Source organism: Oncorhynchus keta, unplaced genomic scaffold, assembly GCF_023373465.1.
Source record: "Oncorhynchus keta strain PuntledgeMale-10-30-2019 unplaced genomic scaffold, Oket_V2 Un_contig_26780_pilon_pilon, whole genome shotgun sequence".
In the NCBI taxonomy this organism is placed as follows: Eukaryota; Metazoa; Chordata; class Actinopteri; order Salmoniformes; family Salmonidae; genus Oncorhynchus; species Oncorhynchus keta.
In genome coordinates, this window is record NW_026285164.1 from 15,001 (window position 1) to 36,549 (window position 21,549).

General features: G+C 37.9%; 1 protein-coding gene across 1 annotated transcript in view; it reads right to left on the reverse strand.

Annotated features, from left to right (window-relative positions):
• Positions 1 to 21,549, reverse strand: part of LOC127922705 (adhesive plaque matrix protein-like) — a 65,749-nt gene that overhangs the window by 13,001 nt on the left and 31,199 nt on the right. The window contains exon 2 of the mRNA XM_052506592.1: positions 11,239 to 11,415. The gene's annotated coding sequence lies outside the window, so the exon portion shown is untranslated. The remainder of the gene's footprint in view (positions 1 to 11,238; positions 11,416 to 21,549) is intronic.

Consider the following 21,549-nt stretch of genomic DNA (forward strand, 5'->3'; position numbering starts at 1 on the left):
AAAGTCAGGCCTCGATATCCTGCAGTGTTTCTCTCACAACTCCAACTCTACTGTTGGAACCATTAGTGAAAGTCAGGCCTCGATATCCTGCAGTGTTTCTCTCCCAACTCCAACTCTACTGTTGGAACCATTAGTGAAGGTCAGGCCTCGATATCCTGCAGTGTTTCTCTCACAACTCTACTGTTGGAACCATTAGTGAAAGTCAGGCCTCGATATCCTGCAGTGTTTCTCTCCCAACTCCAACTCTACTGTTGGAACCATTAGTGAAGGTCAGGCCTCGATATCCTGCAGTGTTTCTCTCACAACTCCAACTCTACTGTTGGAACCATTAGTGAAAGTCAGGCCTCGATATCCTGCAGTGTTTCTCTCACAACTCCAACTCTACTGTTGGAACCATTAGTGAAAGTCAGGCCTCGATATCCTGCAGTGTTTCTCTCCCAACTCCAACTCTACTGTTGGAACCATTAGTGAAAGTCAGGCCTCGATATCCTGCAGTGTTTCTCTCCCAACTCCAACTCTACTGTTGGAACCATTAGTGAAAGTCAGGCCTCGATATCCTGCAGTGTTTCTCTCACAACTCCAACTCTACTGTTGGAACCATTAGTGAAAGTCAGGCCTCGATATCCTGCAGTGTTTCTCTCACAACTCCAACTCTACTGTTGGAACCATTAGTGAAAGTCAGGCCTCGATATCCTGCAGTGTTTCTCTCACAACTCTACTGTTGGAACCATTAGTGAAAGTCAGGCCTCGATATCCTGCAGTGTTTCTCTCACAACTCTACTGTTGGAACCATTAGTGAAAGTCAGGCCTCGATATCCTGCAGTGTTTCTCTCACAACTCTACTGTTGGAACCATTAGTGAAAGTCAGGCCTCGATATCCTGCAGTGTTTCTCTCACAACTCTACTGTTGGAACCATTAGTGAAAGTCAGGCCTCGATATCCTGCAGTGTTTCTCTCACAACTCTACTGTTGGAACCATTAGTGAAAGTCAGGCCTCAGGCCTCGACCTCGATATCCTGCAGTGTTTCTCTCACAACTCTACTGTTGGAACCATTAGTGAAAGTCAGGCCTCGATATCCTGCAGTGTTTCTCTCACAACTCTACTGTTGGAACCATTAGTGAAAGTCAGGCCTCGATATCCTGCAGTGTTTCTCTCACAACTCCAACTCTACTGTTGGAACCATTAGTGAAAGTCAGGCCTCGATATCCTGCAGTGTTTCTCTCACAACTCCAACTCTACTGTTGGAACCATTAGTGAAAGTCAGGCCTCGATATCCTGCAGTGTTTCTCTCACAACTCCAACTCTACTGTTGGAACCATTAGTGAAAGTCAGGCCTCGATATCCTGCAGGGTTTCTCTCCCAACTCCAACTCTACTGTTGGAACCATTAGTGAAAGTCAGGCCTCGATATCCTGCAGTGTTTCTCTCACAACTCCAACTCTACTGTTGGAACCATTAGTGAAAGTCAGGCCTCGATATCCTGCAGGGTTTCTCTCCCAACTCCAACTCTACTGTTGGAACCATTAGTGAAAGTCAGGCCTCGATATCCTGCAGTGTTTCTCTCACAACTCCAACTCTACTGTTGGAACCATTAGTGAAGGTCAGGCCTCGATATCCTGCAGGGTTTCTCTCCCAACTCCAACTCTACTGTTGGAACCATTAGTGAAAGTCAGGCCTCGATATCCTGCAGTGTTTCTCTCCCAACTCCAACTCTACTGTTGGAACCATTAGTGAAGGTCAGGCCTCGATATCCTGCAGGGTTTCTCTCCCAACTCCAACTCTACTGTTGGAACCATTAGTGAAAGTCAGGCCTCGATATCCTGCAGTGTTTCTCTCACAACTCCAACTCTACTGTTGGAACCATTAGTGAAGGTCAGGCCTCGATATCCTGCAGGGTTTCTCTCCCAACTCCAACTCTACTGTTGGAACCATTAGTGAAGGTCAGGCCTCGATATCCTGCAGTGTTTCTCTCACAACTCCAACTCTACTGTTGGAACCATTAGTGAAGGTCAGGCCTCGATATCCTGCAGTGTTTCTCTCCCAACTCCAACTCTACTGTTGGAACCATTAGTGAAAGTCAGGCCTCGATATCCTGCAGTGTTTCTCTCACAACTCCAACTCTACTGTTGGAACCATTAGTGAAAGTCAGGCCTCGATATCCTGCAGTGTTTCTCTCCCAACTCCAACTCTACTGTTGGAACCATTAGTGAAAGTCAGGCCTCGATATCCTGCAGTGTTTCTCTCCCAACTCCAACTCTACTGTTGGAACCATTAGTGAAAGTCAGGCCTCGATATCCTGCAGTGTTTCTCTCACAACTCCAACTCTACTGTTGGAACCATTAGTGAAAGTCAGGCCTCGATATCCTGCAGTGTTTCTCTCCCAACTCCAACTCTACTGTTGGAACCATTAGTGAAAGTCAGGCCTCGATATCCTGCAGTGTTTCTCTCACAACTCCAACTCTACTGTTGGAACCATTAGTGAAAGTCAGGCCTCGATATCCTGCAGTGTTTCTCTCCCAACTCCAACTCTACTGTTGGAACCATTAGTGAAAGTCAGGCCTCGATATCCTGCAGTGTTTCTCTCCCAACTCCAACTCTACTGTTGGAACCATTAGTGAAAGTCAGGCCTCGATATCCTGCAGTGTTTCTCTCCCAACTCCAACTCTACTGTTGGAACCATTAGTGAAAGTCAGGCCTCGATATCCTGCAGTGTTTCTCTCCCAACTCCAACTCTACTGTTGGAACCATTAGTGAAAGTCAGGCCTCGATATCCTGCAGTGTTTCTCTCACAACTCCAACTCTACTGTTGGAACCATTAGTGAAAGTCAGGCCTCGATATCCTGCAGTGTTTCTCTCACAACTCCAACTCTACTGTTGGAACCATTAGTGAAAGTCAGGCCTCGATATCCTGCAGTGTTTCTCTCACAACTCCAACTCTACTGTTGGAACCATTAGTGAAAGTCAGGCCTCGATATCCTGCAGTGTTTCTCTCACAACTCCAACTCTACTGTTGGAACCATTAGTGAAAGTCAGGCCTCGATATCCTGCAGTGTTTCTCTCACAACTCCAACTCTACTGTTGGAACCATTAGTGAAAGTCAGGCCTCGATATCCTGCAGTGTTTCTCTCACAACTCCAACTCTACTGTTGGAACCATTAGTGAAAGTCAGGCCTCGATATCCTGCAGTGTTTCTCTCACAACTCCAACTCTACTGTTGGAACCATTAGTGAAAGTCAGGCCTCGATATCCTGCAGTGTTTCTCTCCCAACTCCAACTCTACTGTTGGAACCATTAGTGAAAGTCAGGCCTCGATATCCTGCAGTGTTTCTCTCACAACTCCAACTCTACTGTTGGAACCATTAGTGAAAGTCAGGCCTCGATATCCTGCAGTGTTTCTCTCACAACTCCAACTCTACTGTTGGAACCATTAGTGAAAGTCAGGCCTCGATATCCTGCAGTGTTTCTCTCCCAACTCCAACTCTACTGTTGGAACCATTAGTGAAAGTCAGGCCTCGATATCCTGCAGTGTTTCTCTCCCAACTCCAACTCTACTTTTCAAATGACTGTTTGTTGATAAACTCCCAGTTTACATTGTGAACCATGCAGTGATGACGGTACATGACAAACCACCCAGTTGGTAAAGTGACTGATCGCATAATGTATTGTGGATATATATTTAATGGATATACATTATCACTGACTATAGTAATTTAAGACTCACCTAAAACACTGTCAGAACAGCATTGGTAAAGATATAAAGTGAGAAATCCGTCTCTTGAAAGATCTGTAATTTTGTCCTCGCTAAACAAAGTGGTCCAAATGGCACCCACTTCCTTTCTAGTGCACAACTGTGCTTTGTTTTACCAGGGCCCATACTGCATGTCTCTGGTTAAACGTAGTGCCCTATAGGGAATAGGGTGCCATTTGGGACACAGTCAATGCAAGAAGATATTAGGGATGGGGATAATTAAAACAATCTACCCATCCAATAACAGCAGCAGCAATTTTATTTGACCTTTATTTAACTATGCAAGTCAGATAAGAACAAATTCTTATTTTCAATGACAGCCTAGGAACAGTGGGTTAACTGTTCCTAGGAGGAATATGATGTATTCTCATTGCTGCCGAGTTAAGACACTTCTTTGTACTTTAACAAATGACTGAAATATTCCTAAAAGTTTTGAAAGGTACAATATCTTGTTTCTTAAGACTTAACAACTCATAAGGATAAAAGAGTTAAAAATAAATACAAATGAACGTATCATTAAAAGGTCCTGGAAAACCATGGCGACCAACAGTATATACCAAGTATGACTTTATATCAGGGACGGATGTGGTTAGTGAATGGCATATCTCTAACGTGTTAACCTTAACAAGAGGACATTTTTAAACACAACCTCATTGGTTTCCATGGAAAAGACGGAATAGATTTGTGACCAACTGAAAGCTGACTCACAGCAACAGGTGGCTTTTGTGTGTCACAAATGGCACCCTATTCCCTACGTAGTGCACTATGGGGCCTGGTCAAGAGTGGTGGACTATATAGGGAATAGGGTGTTATATTTGGGACTCATCCAATCTCTCTGAGAAGTCATGACTGGAATGGATGCGTTGTGCAGCTTCAAAGGGATTCATCTGCAGCTGAGAATAGCTGTTCCATTAACTCCAGTGTGGCTCAGCTGGTAAGAGTGTGAAGCTTGAAACGCCAGGGTCACGGGTTTGATTCCTGCTGGCGGTCATAAAGGCTACACTCAAATGTATGCACTCACTGTACTGTGAGACACTTTGTATAAAAGCATCTGATAAAATTTACAGCGAGAATACAAAACATTAGGAACATCTGCTCTTTCCATGACAGACTGACCAGATGAAATCGGAAGTTAACATACACTTAGGTTAGAGTCATTAAAACTCATTTTTCAACCACTCCACAAAATTCTTGTTAACAAACTATAGTTTTGGCAAGTCGGTTAGGACATCTACTTTGTGTTTGACACAAGTAATTTTCCCAACAATTGTTTACAGACAGATTATTTCACTGTATCACAATTACAGAGGGTCAGAAGTTTATATACACTAAGTTGACTGTGCCTTTAAACAGCTTGGAAAATTCCAGAAAATGATGTCATGGCTTTAGAAGCTTCTGATAGGATAATTGACATAATTTACATAATTTGAGTCAATTGGAGGTGTACCAGTGGATGTTTTTCAAGGCCTACCTTCAAACTCAGTGCCTCTTTGCTTGACATCATGGGAAAATCAGCCAAGACCTCAGAATAAGATTTGTAAACCTCCACAAGTCTGGTTCATCCTTGGGTGCAATTTGCAAACACCTGAAGGTACCACGTTCATCTGTACAAACAATAGTACGCAAGTATAAACACCATGGGACCATGCAGCCGTCATACCACTCAGGAAGGAGACACGTTCTGTCTCCTAGAGATGAATGTACTTTGGTGCGAAAAGTGCAAATCAATCCCAGAACAACAGCAAAGGACCTTGTGAAGATGCTGGAGGAAACAGGTACAAAAGTATTTATATCCACAGTAAAACGAGTCCTATATCGACATAACCTGAAAGGCCGCTCAGCAAGGAAGTAGCAACTGCTCCAAAACCTTCATGAAAAAGCCAAACTACAGTTTCCTTGATCTTTTGATATTTGCCAGGACTATGACCTATGCACAGATCTTTACAGGAAACCAACTGATCCTCCTGCACAATGTGCCAACTGCTCCAAAACCTTCATGAAAAAGCCAGACTACGGTTTGCAACTGCACATGGGGACAAAGATCTGTCACGTTCGTCATAACGAGGAGACCAAGGCGCAGCGTGATTGGAATACATTCTTCTTTATTTAACGAAGAACACTTAAACAAACAAAACGTGCCGCTATAAACAACTAGTGCTGACATGCAACTACACATAGACAACAACCCACAAAACCAAAATGGCAACCTATATATAGGATCCCCAATCAGAGACAACGATAAACAGCTGCCTCTGATTGGGAACCAATTCAGGCCACCATAGACCTACATATACCTAGACAAACCAAAACCCCATAAATATACAAAAAGCCCTAGACAGGTCAAAAACACACATACAACCCTTGTCACACCCTGACCTAACCAAAATAATAAAGAAAACAAAGATAACTAAGGTCATGGCTTGACAAGATCGTAAGCTTGGTGGCAAATGGGTCTTCCAAATGGACAATGACCCCAAGCATACTTCCAAAGTTGTGACAAAATGGCTTATATTGTTGTGGCCATCACAAAGCGAGCAAGGAGACCTACAAACGTGACTCAGTTACACCAGCTCTGTCAGGAGGAATGGGCCAAAATTCACCCAACTTATTGTGGGAAGCTTATGGAAGGCTACCTGAAACGTATGACCAACAATTTAAAGGCAATGCTACCAAATACTAATTGAGTGTATGTAAACTTCTGACCCACTGTGAATGGATGAAAGAAATAAAACCTGAAGGAAATAATTTGCTCTACTATTATTCTGACATTTCACATTCTTAAAATAAAATGGTGATCCTAAAACAGGGAATTTTTACAAGGATTAAATGTCAGGAATTGTGGAAAACTGAGTTTAAATGTATTTGGCTAAGGTGTATGCAAACTTCCGACTTCAACTGTATGGTCCATTGTTAAATCCACTTCAATCAGTGTAGATGAAGGGGAGGAGACAGGTTAAAGTAACACACTGCTTGGAGTAACCCTGGATTGTAAACTGTCATGGTCAAAACATGTTGATACAACAGTATCTAGGATGGGGAGAAGTCTGTCCATAATAAAGCGTTGCTCTGCATTCTTAACAACCCTATCAACAAGGCAGGTCCTACAGGCCCTAGTTTTGTCGCACCTTGACTACTGTCTGTTTGAACTATTGGCACACAGCTCGGACACCCATACATACCCCAAAATACATGCCACAAGAGGTCTCTTCACAGTCCCCAAGTCCAGAACAGACTATGGGAGGCGCTCAGTACTACATAGAGCCATGACTACAAGTAACTGATGCAAGCAGTAAAATTAGATTAAAAAAACAGATAAAAAACAGATATAAAAACCACCATACGGAACAGCGTGGACTGTGAAGCAACACAAACATTGGCACAGACATACGCATACACAATAACGCACTATACACACACACACACACACATATGGATTTAGTACTGTAGATATGTGGTAGTGGTGGAGTTGGGGCCTGAGGACACACAGTGTGTTGTGAAATCTGTGAATGTATAGTAATGTTTATAAAATGGTATAACCTGCTATAATTTTGGTGGACCCCAGGAAGAGTAGCTGCTGCATGGGGATCCATAATAAATACAAATACAAAGAAGGATTTTTAAGCCATGAGACAATTGAGAAACGGATGGTATATATGTGTGCCATTCAGACGGTGAATGGGCAAGACAAAAGATTTAAGTGCCTTTGAAAGGGGTATGGTAGTAGGTGCCAAGCACAACGGTTTGTGTCAAAAAAAAATGTTTCATGCTCAATAGTTTCTTGTATGTATCAAGAATGGTTCGCCAACCAAAGGACATCCATTCAACTTGACACAACTGTGGGAAGCATTGGAGTCAACATGGGCCAGCATCCCTGTGGAATGATTTCAACACCTTGTAGGGTCCAGAGCCTGACGAGTTGAGGCTGTTCTGAGGGGGAAAGGGGGGGGTTGCAACTCAATATTAGGAAGGTGTTCCTATTGTTTGATATGCTCAGGACTACAACTCAGTATATATTAAATAGTTGCTACAACTTCACTGAGGGGTAACTCTACTCTACATCTTTCCAACCAATGCAATTCCTGAATACAATCATTATAATAATATAACAAATGCCATTTAGCATTTTTATCCAAAGCGACCAGGAGTTCCATGCTTCTCTTAACTCTTGTTCTGAGCACCTGAGATTCACGATGCAATCTGACACACGTCAAATCAGTTTCCTTGATCTTTTGATATTTGCCAGGACTATGACCTATGCACAGATCTTTACAGGAAACCAACTGATCACAATAGTTTGTTGAGGGCTGTCACACGCCTCCCTCGAAACACCGTTATAACCAAATTCTGTTGAATCAAAAGAACCTGCAAAAAACAACCACACATTGACTTTGATCTGAAACCATTCCTGTGATTATTGTGTTTTTGTAAATAATATTGTGTTTAATTATGATGAAATTGTATCTATGATCGTCTGATATCCATTCATGCTTTTTTAAAATATGTATTATGGATATTTCTAAATTGACCAATGATATCATGCCACAGTCGGTCATGATTAAAAACACCTGCACAAGTCCAATGAAATCCTGAAGACAGCTTGCTGTTGAAACGTTGGTGAATAATACATGATTGCGTCAGAGCTCTTGGAGTCGGCAGCTTCTCCTTGTCTTCTGAAGTTTCCATAGCGACTCACAGTAAAGTGAGTGCGTACATCTTTGTGAACATGGTATATAGTGCATCGTGCATGAATACATCTTTGTGAACATGGTATATAGTGCATCATGCATGAATACATCTTTGTGAACATGGTATATAGTGCATAGTGCATGAATACATCTTTGTGAACATGGTATATAGTGCATAGTGCATGAATACATCTTTGTGAACATGGTATATAGTGCATAGTGCATGAATACATCTTTGTGAACATGGTATATAGTGCATCGTCCATGAATACATCTTTGTGAACATGGTATATAGTGCATAGTGCATGAATACATCTTTGTGAACATGGTATATAGTGCATCATGCATGAATACATCTTTGTGAACATGGTATATAGTGCATAGTGCATGAATACATCTTTGTGAACATGGTATATAGTGCATCATGCATGAATACATCTTTGTGAACATGGTATATAGTGCATAGTGCATGAATACATCTTTGTGAACATGGTATATAGTGCATCGTGCATGAATACATCTTTGTGAACATGGTATATAGTGCATAGTGCATGAATACATCTTTGTGAACATGGTATATAGTGCATAGTGCATGAATACATCTTTGTGAACATGGTATATAGTGCATCGTGCATGAATACATCTTTGTGAACATGGTATATAGTGCATAGTGCATGAATACATCTTTGTGAACATGGTATATAGTGCATAGTGCATGAATACATCTTTGTGAACATGGTATATAGTGCATAGTGCATGAATACATCTTTGTGAACATGGTATATAGTGCATCGTGCATGAATACATCTTTGTGAACATGGTATATAGTGCATAGTGCATGAATACATCTTTGTGAACATGGTATATAGTGCATCGTGCATGAATACATTTTACAAAGGGGTGGTCACGGGAATCAAACCCACTATGCTGCATCTACGGTCCACCTAAAAATACTTTGTCCACATACAACAATCACGTTAAAACACTGTTTTTCTTTGATGAATTGGTAACACTTCATTTGAACTGTTTAAATATAGGATGTATATTTCAAACAAAGTGTTTTCCAGAAAAATAAATACATTGAAAGCTACATCTCAGAGTAATAATTGGTGTTAACTGTTTACTGTAAACAGAATGACCTTAGTTTGATACTCAAAAAGAGTTAACACTTTACATGACAGCCAGCGTCATAACATGCCATAACAGCTGACATAACTGGTAATAACCTGTCATAATATGGTCATAACACTGTCATGACACATATATTTAGACCTGTTATGACATATATTGAGTTATTTTATGGCTGGTTATAACACCTACATAAGAGTGTTAAAACCCACAAAGCAAAACATTCCATTACACCATAGCCTACGTGTCAACAGTATCTTTATGTTATATATTTAATTGCCCATATTAAATTACAATTGTACTGTAATTACGTACAGATTGTTGTCGGACATGCACCTATCCCAGTTCTCTGTTTCTGGTGACTGGGATGAATGTAGGAGCAGATTTCAGGAGCAGGACAAGACACCCTCTTTTAGACTGATGACTGACATAAGGACATGTACGTGACAGGCCTATCTGGATTATATGATTATGAGGGTCATAATGCTTCTTGACAGTGTCAAAGTGTATTTTCTTCATGTTATTTAAAATATGTTGGAAAAAAAATGTCTGTAAAAAATAATTTACAGCATCAACAAAGGACTTAAGAAACTTTCAAACGAAAGACAACTTCTTGGCAGGGAAAAATACATGTGAATAAATGTGGGTTTTTGACACTCTTATATAGGTGTCATTAACCAGCCATAAAATAACGCAATATGTCACAACAGATGTAAATATATGGTTCATGACAGTATTATGACCATATTATGACAGGTTATGTCAGCTGTTATGACATATTATGACATTTTTAGGATCGTGTCATAACATGTTATGACACTGGGTGTCAAGTAAAGTGCTACCAAGAAAGATCATTCTGGTCTTTCCTCCAGTACTTTGCTGCAAACGATGAATCTTTTATTTATATTCCTTGTGTCAGCCTAATTCTTCTCATCGCCTCATTGTTGAATAATTAATATAGTTTAACCGTATTCTCACAACAATGTTATCTGATAATGGAACTCAGGAACATAGCTTATTTAACATTATGAATGTTCATAACAGATTTGCAGCTTCATTTAGAGAAAACGATAAGACAAATGAACCATTCAAAATCATATACACTGAAAGACTAAAGGCTTCATCACCTTGCTACTTTGTTGCACCTTAAGTAGCTCCAGAAAACATCTCCTCTAGTAGCTCCAGAAAACATCTCCTCTAGTAGCTCCAGAAAACATCTCCTCTAGTAGCTCCAGAAAACATCTCCTCTAGTAGCTCCAGAAAACATCTCCTCTAGTAGCTCCAGAAAACATCTCCTCTAGTAGCTCCAGAAAACATCTCCTCTAGTAGCTCCAGAAAACATCTCCTCTAGTAGCTCCAGAAAACATCTCCTCTAGTAGCTCCAGAAAACATATCCTCTAGTAGCTCCAGAAAACATCTCCTCTAGTAGCTCCAGAAAACAGCTCCAGAAAACATCTCCTCTAGTAGCTCAGAAAACATTCTAGTAGCTCTAGGAGCTCCCCTCTAGTAAAGCTCTTGTCACTATTGTACTTTGTACTGCATTGGTGCATTGTGTTTCTGGGTTTTGCTCGTATCATGTTGTTTTCAGTTCTCCTCTGGAAAAGGGATTCTCAAATCTCAACGTAATCTCCTGATTAAACATTGGAAACAAAAGTGGAATGCCGTGCTTGTACTTACTGTAGAGGATGGTGCCCTGTGTAGCTCTGGTTTTGACAGTCAGATACAGGGTAACAGTGGTGTCTTTGACAGGGTGAGAGGGATCTGCGCTGGCACCAGGAGACTGCAGCAGAGAGCCAAGGGGAGGCAGCTCCAGGTACGACGTGCCGTTGAACGAGGGGATGAATATTGTGGTATCTGAAAAGAAAAACATTCATTATAAAATTATTCTTGACTTGAATGAAATCAAACAACATTATATTAAAACATCCCCGTGACATCACATACAGCAGGACTAAAACTGATAGGTCATTATTCTATATTAAAACATCCCCGTGACATCACATACAGCAGGACTAAAACTGATAGGTCATTATTCTATATTAAAACATCCCCGTGACATCACATACAGCAGGACTAAAACTGATAGGTCATTATTCTATATTAAAACATCCCCGTGACATCACATACAGCAGGACTAAAACTGATAGGTCATTATTCTATATTAAACATCCCCGTGACATCACATACAGCAGGTGTAAAACTCGTATAGGTCATTATTAAGAGCTCATATTAAAACATCCTCGTGACATCACATACAGCAGGACTAAAACTGTCAGGTCAGATTCTAAACAGAAAACATCCCGTGACATCACATACAGCAGGACTAAAACTGATAGGTCATTATTGGAATTAAAACATCCATCTGATTGACATCACATACAGCAGGACTAAAAAAACTAGATGCCCAGGTCATTAACCTATATTAAAACATCCCTTTTTGACATCACATACAGCAGGACTAAAACGGATAGGTCATTATTCTATATTAAAACATCCGAGTGACATCACATACAGCAGGACTAAAACTGCCAGCAATAGGTCATTATTCTATATTAAAACATCCTCGTGACATCACATACAGCAGGACTAAAATTGATAGGTCATTATTCTATATTAAACATCCCCGTGACATCACATACAGCAGGACTAAAACTAACAGGTCATTATTCTATATTAAACATCCCGTGACATCACATACAGCAGGACTAAAAAAAGGTCATTATTCTATATTAAAACAGCCCCGTGCACCATCATACAGCAGGACTAAAACTGATGCATTATTCTATTCACTAAAACTAAAACTAGGTCATTATTCTATACAAACATCCCCGTGACATCACATACAGCAGGACTAAAACTAACAGGTCATTATTCTATATTAAACATCCCCGTGACATCACATACAGCAGGACTAAAACTAATAGGTCATTATTCTATATTATTGGGACCAAACATACACGCTGGTTGGTCCCTTGGTGGGTTGTTCTGACATCACATGAAGGAGTGGAACAAAACGCAGTGACTAAAGCTCATGATAAAATTTAATCCTCAAAACACTGAACAAAATAACAAAAAAGGGAAATCCCGTGAAATATCACAGGTGCAGAGGACTAAAACAGAAAACAACTAACCCACAAAACCCATTATTCTATATGTTCCCGAATCAGAGACATAAAACGCCTCTGATTGGGAACATCATCAACATAGACTAAAACTAGATAGGTCATTATTCTATATTAAAACACCCCTAGACATCACAAACAGCAGAGAATAAAAACTGATAGGTCAGGGCGTGACATTCTATATTAAACATGCGGACATCACATAAACCACTCTACTAGGGGAAGGTCCGGGGGCATAAAGGTCACTCTAGCTCTCTATATGGGATAATAAAGACTCCCTCCGCCATACGCAGATCCCTCCGCTCTGGTGGCGGCCCTGGTGCATGGTCCTTATTCTAGGATTCAGACCACCGACTCATCTACAGATAGGACCCGGACTGGGGACTATCGCTCTAGCACCGGTGGGATAATGCAAAGACTCAGGACGCACTGGATATGGGGATAATAAAGACTCCCAGATATGGGATAATAAGGACCACTAAGGACTAATAAGGCCCATTATTCTGGATGTAAACATCCCTGTGACATCACATACATGGGACTAAAACTAATAGATTGTCAGATTCTATATAATAAAACTCAGTGCGCATCCATACAGGCATATCCTGGTTTCTAAAACTGATGGGTCATTATTCTATGCCTACAACATCCGAGAATGCCCATCCTACACCCAGGATGTGGAGCGCAAAACTAACCGGGCATTATTCGCTCCAAAACCTGGTGACATCTACACTACAGAAGCAGGTCTAAAACTAATAGGTCATTGAACTTCTATAAAAATCTTCGGGCTGCATCCGCTTCTGTGCAGGACATGTACCCTCATATCAGGACTGATCAGGTACTAAAACTGTCATGATTCCTCCACCTGCTTCCGTGACATCACATACAGCTTGACTCCAGTCATGGCAGGGTCTTAAACTCCCCTGACATTGGAACCTCCTCCCAGGCACAGGACTAAAACAATCCTCCACTCCTCTTTCTATATTAAACCAAGATGTCATCACATACTTAGACTAAAACTTAGGTCCTATTCTTGGTGGGTTGTTCTGACACGGTCTCATCCAAAGAGGAGATAAAAGACTCGCTCTGGATAAGGAACATAACTGACTTTAATAAAAGAGAGAATACTGGGATAATAAAGACTAAAACAAGACATGCCACAACCCGTGAAGGCACTATCATCAGCTGTGCAGAACAGGCAACTAAACTAATTTCATTCACACCTATTTATAACCAGTTTTATGATATTTCTGTCTCTTACCTAAACATGGTGACATCACATATCAGCAGGACTAACTACATTGAGAAACTGCTAGCTTAGCTTAAATGATTGATTAACCAACCTCGTGCAACCAGGAGCAGTCCGTAAAACTAACTACATTCAGTTAATTGACACTATTTTGCCATATTCTAAAAAGCATGTTGATATAGTACAAAATGACCAAACGAAGGACAATTACCATCTGGTTCACTCATTTCTCTGACCTAAGCTTTTCTTCAGCTCATTTAACAGCTCATCAGATAACAAAGTTATCAATCTACAAGTAGATAAAGGTTTGACAATACTCTAGTATATTACATATGAACATACTCCTAGTATAAAGTGAACATACTATATTACAGTGAACATACTCCTAGTATAATAAAGTGAACATACTAGTATCCTCTAGATACAGTGATAATAAAGTATATTAGAAAACATACTCTAGATATCTGGGTATATTACAGTGAACATACTCTAGTATATGTGAAATAAAGAAGTGAACATACTCTAGTATATTCAGTGAACCTAGTATGCAGTGAACATACTCCTAGTATATTACAGTGAACTCTACTCTAGTATATTACAGGAACATACTCTAGTATATTACAGTATACTCTAGTATAATAAAACCTACTCTAGTATATTACACTTCTAGTATATCACAGTGACACATACCCTGTCGTTCTTACAGTGAACTCCTGTCAAACAGTGAACATTCCTAGTAGGTTCATGAACATACTCCTAGTATAGTACAGTGAACATACTCCTAGTATATCACAGTGAACATACTCTAGTATATTACAGGAACACTAGTATATTACAGTGAACATACTCCTAGTATATTACAGTGAACACTCCTAGGTACTGGAACATGCTCCTAGTATATCACAGTGAACATACTCCTAGTATATTACTGAACATATTCCACTAATTACAGTGAACATACTCTAGTATACAGTGAACATACCCTAGTATATTACAGTGAACATACTCCTAGTATAGTACGAACATCCTCCTAGTATATCACACTGAACATTCCTAGTATATTACAGTGAACATACTCCTAGTATATTACAAGAACATACTGCTAGTATAGTACAGTGAACATACTGAGTATATTACAGTGAACATACTCAGTATATTACAGTGAACATACTTCTAGTATATCACAGTGAACATACTCACTAGTATATTACAGTGAACATACTCCTACTAAATTACAGTGAACATACTCCTAGTATATTACAGTGGCTAAGTACAGTGAACATACCCTAGTATATCACAGTGAACATACTCCTAGTATATTACAGTGAACATACTCCTAGTATATTACAGGAACATACTCTAGATTACAGTGAACACCTCCTAGTATAGTACAGTGAACATACTCCTAGTATATTACAGTGAAATACTAGGATAGGTGTACTCCTTATTACAGTGAACCCCCCTTTCTAGTATATTACAGTGAACATACTCCATGTATAAGTGACTAGTATCCAGTGAACATCTCTAAGTATATTACAGTGAACATACTCTAGTATATTACAGTGAACATACTCTAGTATATTACAGTGAACATACTCCTAGTATATTACAGTGAACATACTCTAGTATATTACAGTGAACATACTCTAGTATATTACAGTGAACATACTCTAGTATAGTACAGTGAACATACTCAGTATATTAGTGAACAACAGTATATCAGTGAACATACTGAGCTCAGAAGACCATACTCTAGTATAGCTTTAACTAGTATTTACAGTTCACACCAGTATATTTGAACAACCTAGTTATTACAGTGAACATACTCTAGTATGTTACAGTGAACATACTCTAGTAAACATGAACATACTCTAGTACATAAGTGAACATACTCAGATTACAGGAACATAACATATAACTAACATACATTACAGTGAACAACTCCTAGTATATTACAGTGAACATACTCTAGTATATTACAGTGAACATACTCTAGTATAGTACAGTGAACATACTCCTAGTATACATTACAGTGAACATACTCCTAGTATATTACAGTGAACATACTTCTAGTATATCACAGTGTCTAGTATATAGTGATAACATATTACAGTGATGATACTCCTAGTAGACAGTGAACATACTCTGGTTAGCACTCTACTCTAGTATATCACAGTGAACATACTCTAGTATATTAGTGACATACTCTAGTCTACAGTGAACATACTCTATATAACAGTCATACTCTAGTATATACAGTGAAATGCTCCTAGATCACATGAACATACTCTAAACAGTTTGAACATACTCCTAGTATATTACAGTGAACATACTCCTAGTATATTACAGTGAACATACTCTAGTATATTACAGTGAACATACTCTAGTATAGTACAGTGAACATACTCCTAGTATATCACAGTGAACATATTCCTAGTATATTACAGTGAACATACTCCTAGTATTACAGTGAACATACTCCTAGTATATTACAGTGAACATACTCCTAGTATTACAGTGAACATACTTCTAGTATATCACAGTGAACATACTCCTAGTATATTACAGTGAACATACTCCTAGTATATTACAGTGAACATACTCCTAGTATATTACAGTGAACATACTCTAGTATAGTACAGTGAACATGCTCCTAGTATATCACAGTGAACATACTCCTAGTATATTACAGTGAACATACTCCTAGTATATTACAGTGAACATACTCTAGTATATTACAGTGAACATACTCCTAGTATATTACAGTGAACATACTCCTAGTATATTACAGTGAACATACTCCTAGTATATTACAGTGAACATACTCCTAGTATATTACAGTGAACATACTCTAGTATGTACAGTGAACATACTCTAGTATATTACAGTGATCATACTCTGAGTATATTACAGTGAACATACTCCTAGTATATTACAGTGAACATACTCTAGTATATCACAGTGAACATACTCCTAGTATATTACAGTGAACATACTCCTAGTATATTACAGTGAACATACTGCTAGTATATTACAGTGAACATACTTCTAGTATATTACAGTGAACATACTCCTAGTATATTACAGTGAACATACTCCTAGTATATTACAGTGAACATACTCCTAGTATATTACAGTGAACATACTCCTAGTATAGTACAGTGAACATACTCCTAGTATATTACAGTGAACATACTCTAGTATATTACAGTGAACATACTCTAGTATATTACAGTGAACATACTCCTAGTATATTACAGTGAACATACTCTAGTATATTACAGTGAACATACTCCTAGTATATTACAGTGAACATACTCCTAGTATATTACAGTGAACATACTCCTAGTATATACAGTGAACATACTCCTAGTATATTACAGTGAACATACTCTAGTATATTACAGTGAACATACTTCTAGTATATTACAGTGAACATACTCCTAGTATATTACAGTGAACATACTCCTAGTATATTACAGTGAACATACTCCTAGTATATTACAGTGAACATACTCTAGTATAGTACAGTGAACATACTCCTAGTATATCACAGTGAACATACTCCTAGTATATTACAGTGAACATACTCTAGTATATTACAGTGAACATACTCCTAGTATATTACAGTGAACATACTCCTAGTATATTACAGTGAACATACTCTAGTATATTACAGTGAACATACTCTAGTATATTACAGTGAACATACTCCTAGTATATTACAGTGAACATACTCCTAGTATATTACAGTGAACATACTCCTAGTATATTACAGTGAACATACTCCTAGTATATTACAGTGAACATACTCCTAGTATATTACAGTGAACATACTCCTAGTATATTACAGTGAACATACTCTAGTATATTACAGTGAACATACTCTAGTATATTACAGTGAACATACTCCTAGTATATTACAGTGAACATACTCCTAGTATATTACAGTGAACATACTTCTAGTATATTACAGTGAACATACTCCTAGTATAGTACAGTGAACATACTCCTAGTATATTACAGTGAACATACTCCTAGTATATTACAGTGAACATACTCCTAGTATATTACAGTGAACATACTCCTAGTATATTACAGTGAACATACTCCTAGTATAGTACAGTGAACATACTCCTAGTATATCACAGTGAACATACTCTAGTATATTACAGTGAACATACTCCTACTATATTACAGTGAACATACTCTAGTATATTACAGTGAACATACTCCTAGTATATTACAGTGAACATACTCTAGTATAGTACAGTGAACATACTCCTAGTATATCACAGTGAACATACTCCTAGTATATTACAGTGAACATACTCCTAGTATATTACAGTGAACATACTCCTAGTATATTACAGTGAACATACTCTAGTATATTACAGTGAACATACTTCTAGTATATTACAGTGAACATACTCTAGTATAGTACAGTGAACATACTCCTAGTATATTACAGTGAACATACTCTAGTATATTACAGTGAACATACTCCTAGTATATTACAGTGAACATACTCCTAGTATATTACAGTGAACATACTCCTAGTATATTACAGTGAACATACTCCTAGTATATTACAGTGAACATACTCCTAGTATATTACAGTGAACATACTCCTAGTATATTACAGTGAACATACTCTAGTATATTACAGTGAACATACTCCTAGTATATTACAGTGAACATACTCTAGTATATTACAGTGAACATACTCCTAGTATATTACAGTGAACATACTCTAGTATATTACAGTGAACATACTCTAGTATATTACAGTGAACATACTCCTAGTATATTACAGTGAACATACTCTAGTATATTACAGTGAACATACTCCTAGTATATTACAGTGAACATACTCTAGTATATTACAGTGAACATACTCCTAGTATATTACAGTGAACATACTCCTAGTATATTACAGTGAACATACTCCTAGTATATTACAGTGAACATACTCTAGTATATTACAGTGAACATACTCCTAGTATATTACAGTGAACATACTCCTAGTATAGTACAGTGAACATACTCCTAGTATATTACAGTGAACATACTCCTAGTATATTACAGTGAACATACTTCTAGTATATTACAGTGAACATACTCCTAGTATATTACAGTGAACATACTCCTAGTATATTACAGTGAACATACTCCTAGTATATTACAGTGAACATACTCTAGTATAGTACAGTGAACATACTCCTAGTATATCACAGTGAACATACTCCTAGTATATTACAGTGAACATACTCCTAGTATATTACAGTGAACATACTCCTAGTATATTACAGTGAACATACTCCTAGTATATTACAGTGAACATACTCCTAGTATATTACAGTGAACATACTCTAGTATATTACAGTGAACATACTCCTAGTATATTACAGTGAACATACTCCTAGTATATTACAGTGAACATACTCCTAGTATATTACAGTGAACATACTCTAGTATAGTACAGTGAACATACTCCTAGTATATCACAGTGAACATACTCCTAGTATATTACAGTGAACATACTCCTAGTATATTACAGTGAACATACTCCTAGTATAGTACAGTGAACATACATATAGTATATTACAGTGAACATACTCCTAGTATATTACAGTGAACATACTGCTAGTATATTACAGTGAACATACTCCTAGTATATTACAGTGAACATACTCCTAGTATATTACAGTGAACATACTGCTAGTATATTACAGTGAACATACTCCTAGTATATTACAGTGAACATACTCCTAGTATATTACAGTGAACATACTCCTAGTATATTACAGTGAACATACTCCTAGTATATTACAGTGAACATACTCCTAGTATATTACAGTGAACATACTCCTAGTATATTACAGTGAACATACTCCTAGTATATTACAGTGAACATACTCCTAGTATATTACAGTGAACATACTCTGAGTATATTACAGTGAACATACTCCTAGTATATTACAGTGAACATACTCTAGTATATTACAGTGAACATACTCCTAGTATATTACAGTGAACATACTCCTAGTATATTACAGTGAACATACTCCTAGTATATTACAGTGAACATACTCTAGTATATTACAGTGAACATACTCCTAGTATATTACAGTGAACATACTCCTAGTATATTACAGTGAACATACTCCTAGTATATTACAGTGAACATACTCTAGTATATTACAGTGAACATACTCTAGTATATTACAGTGAACATACTCCTAGTATATTACAGTGAACATACTCTAGTATATTACAGTGAACATACTCCTAGTATATTACAGTGAACATACTCCTAGTATATTACAGTGAACATACTCCTAGTATAGTACAGTGAACATACTCCTAGTATATTACAGTGAACATACTCCTAGTATATTACAGTGAACATACTTCTAGTATATTACAGTGAACATACTCCTAGTATATTACAGTGAACATACTCCTAGTATATTACAGTGAACATACTCCTAGTATATTACAGTGAACATACTCTAGTATATTACAGTGAACATACTCTAGTATATTACAGTGAACATACTCCTAGTATATTACAGTGAACATACTCTAGTATATTACAGTGAACATACTCCTAGTATATTACAGTGAACATACTCTAGTATAGTACAGTGAACATGCTCCTAGTATATCACAGTGAACATACTCTGAGTATATTACAGTGAACATACTCCTAGTATATTACAGTGAACATACTCCTAGTATATTACAGTGAACATACTCCTAGTATATTACAGTGAACATACTCCTAGTATAGTACAGTGAACATACTCCTAGTATATTACAGTGAACATACTCCTAGTATATTACAGTGAACATACTCCTAGTATATTACAGTGAACATACTCCTAGTATAGTACAGTGAACATACTCCTAGTATATTACAGTGAACATACTCCTAGTATATTACAGTGAACATACTCCTAGTATATTACAGTGAACATACTCCTAGTATATTACAGTGAACATACTCCTAGTATATTACAGTGAACATACTCCTAGTATATTACAGTGAACATACTCCTAGTATAGTACAGTGAACATACTCTAGTATATACAGTGAACATACTCCTAGTATATTACAGTGAACATACTCTAGTATATTACAGTGAACATACTCCTAGTATATTACAGTGAACATACTCCTAGTATAGTACAGTGAACATACTCCTAGTATATTACAGTGAACATACTCTGAGTATATTACAGTGAACATACTCCTAGTATATTACAGTGAACATACTCCTAGTATATTACAGTGAACATACTCCTAGTATATTACAGTGAACATACTCCTAGTATAGTACAGTGAACATACTCCTAGTATATTACAGTGAACATACTCCTAGTATATTACAGTGAACATACTCCTAGTATATTACAGTGAACATACTCCGAGTATATTACAGTGAACATACTCCGAGTATATTACAGTGAACATACTCCTAGTATATTACAGTGAACATACTCCTAGTATATTACAGTGAACATACTCCTAGTATATTACAGTGAACATACTCCTAGTATAGTACAGTGAACATACTCATAGTATATTACAGTGAACATACTCCTAGTATA